Source organism: Scyliorhinus torazame, chromosome 24, assembly GCF_047496885.1.
Source record: "Scyliorhinus torazame isolate Kashiwa2021f chromosome 24, sScyTor2.1, whole genome shotgun sequence".
In the NCBI taxonomy this organism is placed as follows: domain Eukaryota; kingdom Metazoa; phylum Chordata; class Chondrichthyes; order Carcharhiniformes; family Scyliorhinidae; genus Scyliorhinus; species Scyliorhinus torazame.
The window spans coordinates 35,041,369-35,057,106 of NC_092730.1; the positions used below are offsets into that span (position 1 = coordinate 35,041,369).

At 52.0% G+C, this 15,738-nt stretch overlaps 1 long non-coding RNA gene across 1 annotated transcript in view; it reads right to left on the reverse strand.

Moving 5' to 3' along the window:
• The window catches only part of LOC140400002 (uncharacterized), a 131,795-nt gene extending 128,842 nt beyond the window's left edge, over positions 1 to 2,953 (reverse strand). The window contains exon 1 of the long non-coding RNA XR_011937953.1: positions 2,870 to 2,953. This is a non-coding gene — a long non-coding RNA (uncharacterized lncRNA). The remainder of the gene's footprint in view (positions 1 to 2,869) is intronic.
• Between the last annotated feature and the right edge of the window lie 12,785 nt (positions 2,954 to 15,738).

Genomic DNA, 15,738 nt, shown 5'->3' on the forward strand with positions numbered 1-15,738 from the left:
GAGAGGGCGGGCGCGCGCGAGAGAGGGCGGGCGCGCGCGAGAGAGGGCGGGCGCGCGCGAGAGAGGGCGGGCGCGCGCGAGAGAGGGCGGGCGCGCGCGAGAGAGGGCGGGCGCGCGCGAGAGAGGGCGGGCGCGCGCGAGAGAGGGCGGGCGCGCGCGAGAGAGGGCGGGCGCGCGCGAGAGAGGGCGGGCGCGCGCGAGAGAGGGCGGGCGCGCGCGAGAGAGGGCGGGCGCGCGCGAGAGAGGGCGGGCGCGCGCGAGAGAGGGCGGGCGCGCGCGAGAGAGGGCGGGCGCGCGCGAGAGAGGGCGGGCGCGCGCGAGAGAGGGCGGGCGCGCGCGAGAGAGGGCGGGCGCGCGCGAGAGAGGGCGGGGCGCGCGCGAGAGAGGGCGGGTGCGCGCGCGAGAGAGGGCGGGTGCGCGCGCGAGAGAGGGCGGGTGCGCGCGCGAGAGAGGGCGGGTGCGCGCGAGAGAGGGCGGGTGCGCGCGCGAGAGAGGGCGGGTGCGCGCGCGAGAGAGGGCGGGTGCGCGCGAGAGGGTGCGGGTGCGCGCGAGAGGGTGCGGGTGCGCGCGAGAGGGAGCGGGTGCGCGCGAGAGGGAGCGGGTGCGCTCGAGAGGGAGCGGGTGCGCGCGAGAGGGAGCGGGTGTGCGCGAGAGAGAGTGGGCACGCATGAGAGAGTGTGGGTGTGTGTGTGAGAGAGTGGGCGAGCGTGAGAGAGAGTGGGTGTGCGAGCGAGTGAGCCTATGTGTATTTAACCCTCATTGTCTCTCTTTGATATATAACACATATTTTGCTGTTGCTGCTCAGTTACTGGGGTGTGTGGTGAGTGTGTGAGAGAGAGAGTGAGAATCTATTTGACCATCACTGTCTCTGTGATATATGATGCATATTTTACTGCTCACTGCTCAGTTACTGTTGTGAGAGTGTGTGAATATGAGAGTATGTGAATATGAGAGTGTGTGTGTGAGAGAATGTGCCACTGTGTGTTTGGGAGTGTCTGAGTGTGAGAAATAGTCTGCGTGAGTGTGTGTGTTTTACCTTCATTGTCTCGGTGATAAAAAACACATATTTTACTGCTCAGTTACTGGTGTGCGAATGTGTGTTTTACCCCCACTGTCCCTCTGCGATATAAAACGCATATTTAACTGCTTACTGCTCAATGACTGGTGTGTATGTGTGTGTGTGTGAGAGAGAGTCTGTGAGAGAAGGAACAAGAGTGTGAGAGAGAGAGTGTGAGTGTGTGTGAGAGTTAAAATATGTGAGTGTGTGCGCTTTACCCTCACTGTCCATGATGCATAACACATATTTTACAGCTTACTGCTCAGTTACTGCTGTGTGACTGAGTGAGAGAGTGTGAGTGAGAGAGTGAGTGCATGTTTTACCCTCACTGTATCTCTGTGGTATATATCACATATTTAATTGATTACTGCTCAGTGACTGGTGTGTGTATCAGAGGGAGAGTGTGTGTGTGTGTGAGAGAGAGTGTGAGTGAGTGTGTATTAACCTCACAGTCTCTCTGTGATATACAATTAATATATTCTTGATTACTGCTCAGTTATTGATTTGTGAGTGTGTGGGAGAGACAGTGCATGGGTGTGTGTGAGAGTGTATGAGAGACAGAGTGTGAGTGAGTGTGTATAAACCTCTCTGTTTCTGTGTGCGATATATGACATATTTTACTGCTTAATGCTCAGTTATTGGTGTGAGAGTCCCTGTGATATACACTGCATAAAAGTGCTTCCTGCTGAGTTACTTGTCAGTGAGCATGTGCATGAGAAAACGCGAGTGTGTGTTTTACCCTCACTGTCTATTTATGATATATGGCATATTTTACTGCTTCTTGCTCAGTTGTTGGTGTCTGAATGTGTGAGTGTGTTTTCCACGGTAGCTGTCTGTCTCAGTTATGGGTCAAGTGTTAGGGGGAAACTTAATTTGACTCACTAACACTCTGTCTCTGTGCTTGCATTTGTAGCTGTCTGTCTCTGTTATGGGATTCTGGGTTTAATCTCTATCTGTAATATTATTTACAGATACACGATAGGACAGGTAATCTCAGTCTGTCCACCTCTCTGATGTGCAAGATTTTACTGTGTTTTCTTTACTTGTCAATATCTGTTTTGTGAGTTAAGGGTGAACATTCTGTTCAGTATTGATCCTCCATTATTACTTTTAGTGATAACATTGATATGTTAAATGATCTATTTCCATGTCTGTTTCATGAGAATGACACTGTACCATTATATCTGAGATTGTGTGAGATATTTGGATTGGAATTTAATATTTTGTTTTGGGAGGTGTCTCGGTAGAAGTTTATGATTAATTCGGCCCTTTTCAATAAGCTGTACTATCCGACCTTCCACTTGTATCAAAGGTTCACAACTTGTGAGAATGAAGGATGGCCTTACAATTTGATAAGTGTCCCTTTGGAGAACTATTTCAATGTATCATTTTTCTGTTAATGCCTCATTCAAGTGTTTTGCTTCTGATATATTTTAAACTAAGAAAGTTACAAAAAAGTGCCAATGGATACTTGCACATTGATTGCTGAATCTATAGCCTAATTAATACTATACTGATTACTTTACAGATGAAACGCTGTTGTCAAAAGTTGATCCAACATTCCATGAGAGAGTAGGGGTGAATTGTGAAAAATTATGCCACCTGTCCTCTCGTGTATCTGTAAATAATATTTACATTTTCTCCAGAAGTCCAGATTTACTTGAATTTCTTCAATTGGATAATGAGGACTGTTGGATTGGACATGTTCATCTGGGACTTGAGGTCTCTGCGAATCTGACTGCTTCTGCTCTGTGACGGTGGAGCTGATGTTGTGTCTGTGTCTCTGCAATGTTGCATTAATATTGTACTTACAGTCAGTTAGAAGGAGACGGCTGCACATTCACGTTGCTGAGGAATCATCATAATCAAATTGGAACTCATCTTTTCATCTGTTGAACTAGGAAGAAGAAAACAAATTTCATGTAAGTTAGGGTCAGATGAGACCAATGATAGATCAATGCATTCTTTCAGTAAAAGAAAGAAAATACTCCACGAATCCTAACCCAGAATCAGACAAATAAGCCAGGCCCAGAAAGAGCTCTCCCTTCCCCCCCACTCACTCCAAGTCCCGGAACAAGATCGTGCTCCGCTGCGCCTCTTGCAAACAGCCCCCGATTCTCCCTGAACTCCCCCCGAGTCAGTAATGATCTCTGAGCCTCTTTGCTCACACTCCCAGATGGAGGTGCTGCTGCAATGAGAACGCTGTTTCCTCGCTGACCTGGGCCCTGACATTGACATTTCCCTCTGTTTCAACAAAGCGATTCCACTCACTGACCAAATGGAGAGTGTGTGGGGGAGGGGCAGAGCATGCGCTTCATCTCAGAGTGACGTCGTTGGGGCGTGGTTCACCGGGCATGCGCACATCCCCGCAGCAATTCCGCATTGAGAATCAAGGGGAACATTCCCCATTTCATCGTCATCACATGAGGAGCAAAACCTCCTCTAGAGCCCGTGTTGGGGGACTGTGTGTGTGGCTGCAAGTGGCCCTGCGCCCTCGGCTCAACCAATCACCTTTGTAGCTGTGTGTTTGTCCCAATGAGAGGTTCAATTTGCAGTCATTGCCTGCAGCTTGTTTGTTATTACACTGTCACTCAGCCCCTCAAACTCACAATTTCTGCAACCTACCTTTCCACTGAACCACAGAATTACTACAGTGTGAAGGAGGCAATTCGGCCCATCGAGTCTGCAGCGACCCTCTGAAGGAGCGCCCCAGCTCCGCCCACTCGCCGCCTTATCCCCATAAACCTGTAACCCCACTGAACCGACACACCCTTGGACACAGCGGGAATTCAGCATTGTCGACCCACATAACCTGCACATCTATGGCCTGTGGGAGGAAATCGGAGCACCCGGAGGTAACCCACCTACACACACGGGGAGAACATGCAAACGCGAGACAGGCAGTCACTCAACGCGGGTCCCTGCCACAGTGAGGCAGCAGTGGAAATCACTGTTCCACCTCCGGGCTTACTCACTCCCCTGGTTTACACACTCACCTGGTTTACTCACTGTTGTGGTTTACACACTCACCTGGTTTATTCACTTCCCAGGTTCACTCACTCCCCCGATTCACTCACTCTCCCGGTTCACTCACTCCCCCGGTTCACTCACTCCCCCGGTTCACTCACTCCCCCGGTTCACTCACTCCCCCGGTTCACTCACTCCCCCGGTTCACTCACTCCCCCGGTTCACTCACTCTCCCGGTTCACTCACTCTCCCGGTTCACTCACTCCCCCGGTTCACTCACTCTCCCAGTTCACTCACTCCCCTGGTTTACTCCGGTTCACTCGCTCCCTCGGTTCACTCGCTCCCCCGGTCCCCTCGCTCCCCCGGTCCCCTCGCTCCCCCGGGTTCACTCACTCCCCCGGGTTCACTCACTCCCCCGGTTCACTCACTCCCCCGGTTCACTCACTCCCCCGGTTCACTCACTCCCCCGGTTCACTCACTCTCCCGGTTCACTCACTCTCCCGGTTCACTCACTCTCCCGGTTCACTCACTCCCCCGGTTCACTCACTCTCCCAGTTCACTCACTCCCCTGGTTTACTCCGGTTCACTCGCTCCCTCGGTTCACTCGCTCCCCCGGTCCCCTCGCTCCCCCGGTCCCCTCGCTCCCCCGGTCCCCTCGCTCCCCCGGTCCCCTCGCTCCCCCGGGTTCACTCACTCCCCCGGGTTCACTCACTCCCCCGGTTCACTCACTCCCCCGGTTCACTCACTCCCCCGGTTCACTCACTCCCCCGGTTCACTCACTCTCCCGGTTCACTCACTCTCCCGGTTCACTCACTCTCCCGGTTCACTCACTCCCCCGGTTCACTCACTCTCCCAGTTCACTCACTCCCCTGGTTTACTCCGGTTCACTCGCTCCCTCGGTTCACTCGCTCCCCCGGTCCCCTCGCTCCCCCGGTCCCCTCGCTCCCCCGGTCCCCTCGCTCCCCCGGGTTCACTCTCTCCCCCGGGTTCACTCTCTCCCCCGGGTTCACTCACTCCCCCGGGTTCACTCACTCCCCCGGGTTCACTCACTCCCCCGGTTCACTCACTCCCCCGGTTCACTCACTCCCCCGGTTCACGCACTCTCCCGGTTCACGCACTCTCCCGGTTCACTCACTCTCCCGTTTCACTCACTCTCCCGTTTCACTCACTCTCCCGGTTCACTCACTCTCCCGGTTCACTCACTCCCCCGGTTCACTCACACCCCCACTTCACTCCCTCCCCCGGTTCACTCACTCCCCTGATTTACTCACTCTCGCGGTTCACTCACTCCCCTAATTTACTCACTCTCCTGGTTCACTCACTCTCCTGATTCACTCATTCTCCTGGTTTACTCACTCCCCTGGTTTACTCACTCTCCTGGTTTACTCACTCTCCCGGTTCACTCACTCTCCCGGTTCACTCACTCTCCCGGTTCACTCACTCTCCCGGTTCACTCACTCCCCTGGTTCACTCACTCCCCTGGTTCACTCACTCCCCTGGTTCACTCACTCCCCTGGTTCACTCACTCTCCAGGTTCACTCACTCCCCTGGTTCACTCATTCTCCTGGTTCACTCACTCCCCTGGTTCACTCACTCCCCTTGTTCACTCAATCTCCTGTTTCACTCACTCCCCTGGTTCATTCACTCTCCTGGTTTACTCACTCCCCTGGTTCACTCACTCTCCCGCTTCACTCACTCTCCCGCTTCACTCACTCCCCTGATTTACTCACTCTCCCGGTTCACTCACTCTCCCGGTTCACTCTCTCCCCTGATATACTCACTCCCCTGGTTTCATAGAATAGAATCATAGAAGTTTACAGCATGGAAACAGGCCCTTCGGCCCAACCAGTCCTACTCACTCTCCTGGTTTAAATCACTCTCCTGGTTCACTCACTCCCCTGGTTCACTCATTCCAATGGTTCACTCACTCTCCAGGTTCACTCACTCTCCTGGTTCACTCACTCCCCTGGTTTACTCACTCCCCGGGTTTACTCATTCCCCTGGTTCACTCACTCTCCTGGATCACTCACTCTCCTGGATCACTCACTCTCCTGGTTCACTGACTCCCCTGGTTCACTGACTCCCCTGGTTCACTCACTCCCCTGGTTCACTCACTCCCCTGGTTCACTCACTCCCCTGGTTCACTCACGACCCTGGTTCACTCGCTCCCCTGGTTCACTCACTCTCCTGGTTCACTCACTCTCCTGGTTTACACACGACCCTGGTACACTCGCTCCCCTGGTTTACTCACTCTCCTGGTTCACTCATTCTCCTGGTTCACTCACTCTCCTGGTTCACTCACTCTCCTGGTTCACTCACTCCCCTGGTTCACTCACTCCCCTGGTTCACTCACTCCCCAGGTTCACTCACTCCCCAGGTTCACTCACTCCCCTGGTTCACTCACTCCCCTGGTTCACTCACTCCCCTGGTTCACTCACTCCCCTGGTTCACTCACTCTCCTGGTTCACTCACTCTCCTGGTTCACTCACTCCCCTGGTTCACTCACTCCCCTGGTTCACTCACTCACTCTCCTGGTTCACTCACTCTCCTGGTTCACTCACTCTCCTGGTTTACTCACTTTCCTGGTTTACTCACTCGCTCTGCTGGTTCACTCACTCTCCTGGTTTACTCGCGCCCCTGGTTCACTCACTCTCCTGGTTCACTCACTCTCCTGGTTCACTCACTCCCCTGGTTCACCTACTCCCCTGGTTTACTCACCCTCCTGGTTCACTCGCTCCCCTGGTTCACTCACTCTCCTGGTTCAATCACTCCCCAGGTTTACTCACTCTCCTGGTTTGCTCACTCCACTGGTTCACTCTCTCTCCTGGTTCACTCACTCTCCTGGTTTGCTCACTCCCCTGGTTCGCTCACTCTCCTGGTTCACTCACTCACTCTCCTGGTTCACTCACTCTCCTGGTTCACTCACTCTCCTGGTTCACTCACTCTCCTGGTTCACTCACTCTCCTGGTTCACTCACTCCCCTGGTTCGCTCACTCCCCTGGTTCACTCACTCTCCTGGTTTACTGACGCTCCTGGTTTGCTCACTCACTCGCTCTCCTGGTTCACTCGCTCTCCTGGTTCACTCGCTCTCCTGGTTCACTCGCTCTCCTGGTTCACTCGCTCTCCTGGTTCACTCGCTCTCCTGGTTCACTCGCTCTCCTGGTTTGCTCACTCCGCTGGTTCACTCACTCACTCCCCTGGTTCACTCACTCTCCTGGTTCACTCACTCTCCTGGTTCACTCACTCTCCTGGTTCACTCACTCTCCTGGTTCACTCACTCTCCTGGTTCACTCACTCTCCTGGTTCACTCACTCCCCTGGTTCACTCACTCCACTGGTTCACTCACCTCTCCTGGTTCACTCACCTCTCCTGGTTCACTCACCTCTCCTGGTTCACTCACTCTCCTGGTTCACTCACTCTCCTGGTTCACTCACTCCCCTGGTTCACTCTCTCACTCTCCTGGTTCACTCTCACTCCTGGTTCACTCTCACTCCTGGTTCACTCACTCTCCTGGTTTGCTCACTCCCCTGGTTCACTCACTCTCCTGGTTCACTCACTCTCCTGGTTCACTCACTCTCCTGGTTCACTCACTCTCCTGGTTTGCTCACTCCACTGGTTCACTCACTCACTCTCCTGGTTCACTCACTCTCCTGGTTTGCTCACACCGCTGGTTCACTCACTCACTCTCCTGGTTCACTCACTCTCCTGGTTCACTCACTCTCCTGGTTTGCTCACTCCCCTGGTTCACTCACTCACTCTCCTGGTTCACTCACACTCCTGGTTCACTCACTCTCCTGGTTCGCTCACTCTCCTGGTTCGCTCACTCTCCTGGTTCGCTCACTCGCTCTCCTGGTTCACTCACTCTCCTGGTTTGCTCACTCCGCTGGTTCACTCACTCACTCTCCTGGTTCACTCGCTCTCCTGGTTCACTCACTCTCCTGGTTTGCTCACTCCGCTGGTTCACTCACTCACTCTCCTGGTTCACTCACTCTCCTGGTTCACTCACTCCCCTGGTTCACTCATTCCAATGGTTCACTCACTCTCCTGGTTCACTCACTCCCCTGGTTCACTCACTCCCCTGGTTTACTCACTCCCCTGGTTTACTCACTCCCCTGGTTTACTCACTCCCCGGGTTCACTCACTCTCCTGGATCACTCACTCTCCTGTTTCACAGACTCCCCTGGTTCACTGACTCCCCTGGTTCATTCACTCCCCTGGTTCATTCACTCCCCTGGTTCATTCACTCTCCTGGTTCACTCACTCTCCTGGTTCACTCACTCCTCTGGTTCACTCGCTCCCCTTGTTCACTCACTCTCCTGGTTCACTGGTTCACTCACTCTCCTGGTTCACTCACTCTCCTGGTTCACTCACTCTCCTGGTTCACTCACTCCCCTGGTTTACTCACTCCCCTGGTTTGCTCACTCCCCTGGTTTACTCACTCCCCTGGTTTACTCACTCTCCTGGTACTCTCACTCTCCTGGTTCACTCACTCTCCTGATTAACTCACTCCCCTGGTTTACTCACTCCCCTGGTTTACTCACTCTCCTGGTTCACTCACTCTCCTGATTTACTCACTCCCCTGGTTTACTCACTCCCCTGGTTTACTCACTCCCCTGGTTTACTCACTCCCCTGGTTTACTCACTCTCCTGGTTCACTCACTCTCCTGGTACTCTCACTCTCCTGGTACTCTCACTCTCCTGATTTACTCACTCCCCTGGTTTACTCACTCCCCTGGTTTACTCACTCCCCTGGTTTACTCACTCTCCTGGTTCACTCACTCTCCTGGTTCACTCACTCTCCTGGTTCACTCACTCTCCTGATTTACTCACTCCCCTGGTTTACTCACTCTCCTGGTTCACTCACTCTCCTGGTTCACTCACTCTCCTGGTTCACTCACTCTCCTGATTTACTCACTCCCCTGGTTTACTCGCTCCCCTGGTTTACTCACTCTCCTGGTTCACTCACTCTCCTGGTTCACTCACTCTCCTGGTTCACTCACTCCCCTGGTTCACTCACTCCCCTGGTTCACTCACTCTCTTGGTTCACTCACTCCCCTGGTTCACTCGCTCTCGTGGTTTACTCACTCCGCTGGTTCACTCACTCACTCTCCTGGTTCACTCACTCTCCTGGTTCACTCACTCTCCTGGTTCACTCACTCTCCTGGTTCATTCACTCTCCTGGTTCACTCACTCTCCTAGTTCACTCACTCTCCTGGTTCACTCACTCTCCTGGTTCACTCACTCACCTGGTTCACTCACTCACTCTCCTGGTTCACTCACTCTCCTGGTTCACTCTCTCCCCTGGTTCACTCACTCCTCTGGTTCACTCACTCCTCTGGTTCACTCACTCCCCTGATTCACTCACTCTCCTGGTTCACTCACTCCCCAGGTTCACTCACTCCCCTGCTTCACTCTCTCTCCTGGTTCACTCACTCCCCTGGTTCACTCACTCCCCTGGTTCACTCACTCCCCTGGTTCACTCACTCCCCTGGTTCACTCACTCCCCTGGTTCACTCACTCCCCTGGTTCACTCACTCTCGTGGTTTACTCACTCCCCTGGTTCACTCACTCTCCTGGTTTACTCACTCCCCTGGTTTACTCACTCTCCTGGTTTACTCACTCGCTCTGCTGGTTCACTCACTCTCCTGGTTTACTCGCGCCCCTGGTTCACTCACTCTCCTGGTTCACTCACTCCCCTGGTTCACTCACTCTCCTGGTTTACTCACCCTCCTGGTTCACTCGCTCCCCTGGTTCACTCACTCTCCTGGTTCACTCACTCTCCTGGTTCACTCACTCTCCTGGTTCACTCACTCCCCAGGTTTATTCGCTCCCCTGGTTTGCTTACTCCGCTGGTTCACTCACTCTCCTGATTCACTCACTCTCCTGGTTTGCTCACTCCCCTGGTTCACTCACACTCCTGGTTCACTCACTCACTCTCCTGGTTCACTCACTCTCCTGGTTCACTCACTCCCCTGGTTCACTCACTCTCCTGGTTCAATCACTCTCCTGGTTCACTCACTCTCCTGGTTTGCTCACTCCCCTGGTTCACTCACTCTCCTGGTTCACTCACTCTCCTGGTTTGCTCACTCCGCTGGTTCACTCACTCACTCTCCTGGTTCACTCGCTCTCCTGGTTCACTCGCTCTCCTGGTTCACTCGCTCTCCTGGTTCACTCGCTCTCCTGGTTCACTCGCTCTCCTGGTTCACTCGCTCTCCTGGTTCACTCGCTCTCCTGGTTCACTCGCTCTCCTGGTTCACTCGCTCTCCTGGTTCACTCGCTCTCCTGGTTCACTCGCTCTCCTGGTTCACTCACTCTCCTGGTTTACTCATTCTCCTGGTTTACTCACTCCCCTGGTTCAACCACTGCCCTGGTTTAGTCACTCTCCTGGTTTACTCACTCTCCTGGTTTACTCACTCCCCTGGTTTACTCACTCTCCTGGTTCACTCTCTCTCCTGCTTCACTCACTCCCCTGGTTTACTCACTCCCCTGGTTTACTCACTCCCCTGGTTTACTCACTCCCCTGGTTCACTCACTCCCCTGGTTTACTCACTCTCCTGGTTCACTCACTCCTCTGGTTCACTCTCTCTCCTGGTTTACTCACTCTCGTGATTTACTCAATCTCCTGGTTTACTCACTCTCCTGGTTTACTCACTCTCGTGATTTACTCACTCTCGTGATTTACTCACCCCCCTGGTTTACTCAATATCGAAATGGACATATTTGTGAGAGGCAGCATGGTTTTGTGAAGGGGAGGTCATGTCTCATTAACTTGATAGAGTTTTTCGAAGAGTTCACAAAGATGATTGATGCAGGTAGAGCAGTGAATGTTGTCTAAATGGACTTCAGTAAGGCCTTTGACAAGGTCTCTCCTGGAAGACTGACACAAAAGTTGAAGTCACACGGGATCAGGGGTGAGCTGGCAAGGTGGATACAGAACTGGCAAGGTCATAGAAGGGAGAGAGTAGCAATGGAAGGGTGCTTTTCTAATTGGAGGACTGTGACTAGTGGTCTTCCACAGGGATCTGTGCTGGAACCTTTGCTGTTCATCGTATATATAAATGATTTGGAGGAAAATGTAACTGGTCTGATTAGTAAGTTTGCAGATGACACAATGGTTGGTGGAATTGCAGATAGTGATGAGGACTGTCAGAGGATACAGAAGGAGTTAGATCGTTTTTGAGACTTGGGCGGAGAGATGACAGTTGGAGTTTAATCCAGACAAATGTGAGGTAATGCATTTTGGAAGGTCTAATGCAGGTAGGGAATATACAGTGAATGGTAGAACCCTCAAGAGTATTGAAAGTCAAAGAGATCCAGCAGTACAGGTCCACAGGTCATTGAAAGGGGCAACACAGGTGGAGAGTTGTCAAGAAGGCATACGGCATGCTTGCCTTCATTGGCCGGGGCATTGAGTACAAGAATTGGTAAGTCATGTTGCAACTGTATAGAACCTTAGGCCACACTTGGAGTTCAGTGTTCAATTCTGGTCGCCACACTACCAGAAGTATGTGGAGGCTTTAGAGAGGGTGCAGTAGAGATTTACCAGGATGGTGCCTGGTATGGAGGACATTTGCAATGAGGAGCGGTTGAATAAACTCGGTTTGTTCTTACTGGAACGACGGAGGTTGAGGGGCGACCTGTTAGAGGTCTATAAAATTATGAGGGGCATAGTCAGAGGCTTTTCCCCAGGGTAGAGGGGTCCATTACTAGAGGGCATAGGTTTAAGGTGCGAGGGGCAAAGTTTAGAGTAGATGTACGAGGCAAGTTTTTTTACACAGCACAGTGGGTGCCTGGAACTCGCTGTCGGAGGACGTGGTGGAAGCAGGGACGATAGTGACATTTAAGGGGCATTTTGACAAATACATGAATAGGATGGGAATAGAGGTATACGGACCCAGGAAGTGTAGAAGGTTGTAGTTTAGTCGGGCAGCATGGTTGGCACGGGCTTGGAGGGCCGAAGGGCCTGTTCCTGTGCTGTACTTTTCTTTGTTCTCCTTTAGATTTACACACTTCTCTGGTATCACCATTCTCATGATTCACACAATCTTCTGGTGAATACACTCCCTGCTTTATACATTCCCCTGTTGTACACACTGCCCTGGTTTACACACTCTCTGGTTTACAAACTCTCAGGTTTACATAATTTTTAGTGTGCACATTCTCATGGTTTTGCACACTCTCCTGGTTTACACTCACTAATTTTAAACACTCTCCTGGATGGAAACTCCCCTGGTTGTAAACATTCCTCTGATTTCCAGGTGCCCGGATTGTGGAAGTGCCTCCCCTCCACACAGAAAGTCCAGCTCTATGAGTTCATCCTTATCCTTGTTTCTCTGTCACACTCTCTATTTTTCTTGTCTTTCTCTCTCATTTTCAATATGTCATCAGGAGTGTTGTGGACACAGTGATAACATGTGTAACACTGGCCCTCACTGTGAACACTGGACACAGTGATAGCACGTGTAACACTGGCCCTCACTGTGAACACTGGACACAGTGATAACACGTGTAACACTGGCACTCACTGTGAACACTGGACACAGTGATAACACGTGTAACACTGGCACTCACTGTGAACACTGGACACAGTGATAACACGTGTAACACTGGCCCTCACTGTGAACACAGCTGCCGTGTTGTGGGTGAGACGGTCACTGCCCCTCCTCCACACATAAAGTCCGGCTCTGTGAGTCCATCTTTATTTTTTAAATTTGCTATTGGGATCAGAATGGTCAGAATCTGTGTGTCACTGTGAAAATCTCCACTCTCAGAGGGGGTGGGATTATTCTTTAACTGGGTGTCCCTGTTTGTTGAGTTTGGGGTTCAGTGTTACCGGGCAGTGTAGGAGGATCACATCAAGCAGGAAAATCTCCACTGATAGAGAGGAGATCAATTGTATTTTCACCTTCACGAAAGGTGGGTCATCAATGAATTTAGATTTAAAAATATGACTGGCTGCTGCCGGGTATTGAGGTAAACAGAAAACTCAGAGAATTGATCAGTGAGATGAAAATCTATAATTAAGACACGGATTGGGAACAAGTGTTGAGAAGAGGGAGAATTCTGCCCTGGGAAATGTCATTTCCAGACCTTGTGTGTGGATGTGAATATTGTGGAAGAGAGAGTGTGTGAAAGGGGCGGGCCAAACAGGAGAAACCAACTGTGTTTGTGTGTCCGCTCTGACCAGGAGATCTCCCAATCCCTCTGGGACTAAATGGAAATATTTTTTATTCGAACAATCCCCCTGTTCCCCTCCTACTTTTCCAAGTTGGATTTCAGGGCAGTTTCGATGCTGCTTTCCAGATTTCTGTGGAAAGGTTGGGAAAATGAGAGCGATCGGGCGAGAGAGCGCGAACAGTGCATCAGTAAAACGGGTTTAAATGCAAAATGGAGCCTTCAAATCGCGTGAAACCTTTTCTACAGCAAACATGAGAGTGTGAGAGACAGGAAGGAATTATCCTGGGACACTGTAGAGCTGGAATTTGAGTGGAATTGGAGAGTTTGGGACGAGAGAAAAACACAGAGAGGCAGCAGCAGCCTGGAGCTGAGAGCAGGTTGTCTCCGCCCCGTCCGCTCGCTGCCTTTAAGTTGCTCAGTGCCGCCACCAGAGGCTTCATTTCTCACCCATATTGACGGAGAGATTTTGTGCAGAGTCTCGGACATGAGCGATAGTGCAGCCGCCGAAACGGCTCCTTCAGCCGCCGCCCCAGTCAAGGCTGTCAAGAAGCAGAAGGCGGTTCCCCGGAAGAAACAAGAAGGTCCCGGGCTGGGCGAGCTGATCCTCCAGATTGTGGCGGAAAGCGGCGATCGCAAGGGGATTTCCTTACAGGCCATAAAGAAGGCGCTGCGGAGCAAAGGGGTCGATGTGGATAAACGGGGGGCCCAGATCAAGCAAAGTGTCAGGAGGGAATTGGCTAAAGGCGCCTTGGCTCAGGTCAAGGGCACGGGCGCCTCCGGCTCTTTCAAGATCGTTAAGAAGACAACAGGGGGGAAAGTGAGACAGACCGGAGCAGGCAAGAAACCTTCAGTGAAGAAACCAGCAGCCAAGAAATCTCCCAAGAAAACAGCAGCCACGAAAACTTCAGTTAAGAAACCAGCAGCCAAGAAATCTCCCAAGAAACCAGCAGCCAAGAAATCTCCCAAAAAACCAGCAGCCAAGAAATCTCCCAAGAAACCAGCAGCCAAGAAGGCGGCAACTCCCAAAAAGAGCGCGAAGAAAGCAGCCCCGAAGAAAAGGTCTCCTGTGAAAAAGACCACGGGCGTAAAAAATCCGACCCAATCGAGGGCCAAGCCCAAAGTCAAATCAGTAAAGGCTAAGAAACCAGCAAAGAAGTGAAAGAAGGCGAGCAAATTGTAAACCTGAACCCAAAGGCTCTTATCAGAGCCACCCACATCTCTCCGGAAAGAGCTGACCCCCCGACCAATGAATCGCTGTCCCGGTGCTGGGAGCAGATTTCAGACAGAAATGTCAATCCAGTATTGCCGCTCACTCGCTGACATGGCCTGCACCGGGCCTCTCCCCCCACTCTGCACTAAAACACAGGGATGTTGCTGCCTCTTCTAACCGGGGATGTGTCCGGGGCAACAGTCACAGTTTGTGTTAGTTTCATTATTCACAGATTCAGGGGAGAGTCTGTAAAAGAGTTACATGGCGAAGAAATTCCACCTCATAACTTAAACACTTTATATCAGCTGGAAGGGATGTTAGTAAAATCCCCAACCCGTCTGGGAGAGGAGTTGTGTGGGGATGGAATCGGAGCTGGGGTTGAAATAGGAGCAGATAGTTGGGCTGGTTCTTGAAAGGAGTGAACTGAGGCGGGAATATTACTGACAAGTCTGGATTTAATAGATCTGCGTTTCTAACTAGCTGCTATCTGATGTTGCAGTTTGTACGTGTTGTTCAGCGCGCTCTTTTCACTTCTGTTTGGAATATAAAATGTGGGTTGGAGCAGGCAGGAGGCGGAGCTGGATGATCAAAGACATTTCACTGCTCTGTCTGTCAGTCAGTCTGCTCCCCGCCTCTCTTTCTCAGTCAGGTCGGGGCGGGCTGTATAATAAAGGAAAGTGCAGCAGCTCGTCTCATTCAGCAGCGATTTGACTGAACAAGCATTATGTCTGGCAGAGGGAAAGGAGGCAAAGGACTGGGTAAAGGCGGAGCAAAGCGGCACCGCAAAGTGCTTCGTGATAATATCCAGGGCATCACCAAACCAGCAATCCGCCGCCTGGCTCGCCGTGGCGGGGTTAAGCGCATCTCGGGTTTGATCTATGAGGAGACTCGCGGGGTGCTGAAGGTTTTCCTGGAGAATGTGATCAGGGATGCAGTCACCTACACTGAACACGCCAAGCGCAAGACCGTCACCGCCATGGATGTGGTTTACGCTCTTAAACGCCAGGGCCGCACTCTCTATGGATTCGGCGGCTGAGAAAGTCAATTTGACGATATAACAAAATCCAAAGGCTCTTTTAAGAGCCGCCCAAATCCTCACAATGAGACCACTGACCTTAGAATGGCAGCAGCATAACTCATCGAGCTGGTTTAGCGACTCATAGCTTGGAAACCTCGATTTCCTGTTAAAACGGGTGGCGTTAGACCAGGAAATCCTTTCCGAGCATTGATTTCTGTTTTCACTCTTGAAGAGCCGGTGCAGATTCGATGGGCCGAATGGTCTCCTGCAGTATAAATTCTATAATTCGGCGACATAGTTGTACAGTCT